This window comes from Carlito syrichta, unplaced genomic scaffold, assembly GCF_000164805.1.
Source record: "Carlito syrichta isolate Samal-C Ts95f unplaced genomic scaffold, Tarsius_syrichta-2.0.1 Scaffold304681, whole genome shotgun sequence".
NCBI classification, from domain to species: Eukaryota; Metazoa; Chordata; class Mammalia; order Primates; family Tarsiidae; genus Carlito; species Carlito syrichta.
In genome coordinates this window covers 290199-290539 of record NW_007248777.1, presented here as the reverse complement: position 1 = coordinate 290539, position 341 = coordinate 290199, and positions in this window count along the sequence as shown.

Sequence of the window (341 nt, the reverse complement as noted above, 5' to 3'; positions counted from 1 at the left end):
TGCGGTGAGCCGTGGTCGTGCCGCCGCCCTCCGGCCGGGGCAACAGCGTGAGACCCCAGCTCAACAAAAAATGCTCGATGCGTTGAGACGCGTCCAGCGCCTACCACGACGCTCGAGCGGGGTGAGCATTCCGGAACCGTGGGCCGTCGTACTGCAGGAATCACCGTCCGGTGCTCGTCTTCGCGCCACATGAGCGTGTGCGGGAAGGAACCCCGGGCCCGTTTTCCGGATGAGAACGCGGAGGCGCGGCGTCTCTGCTCGCGGGTCCGAGGCGGGGGCAGCAGGACCAGACCGCGGGTGTGCAGGCAGGAGTGAGCATAGGCCCGGACCGAACCCCCGAC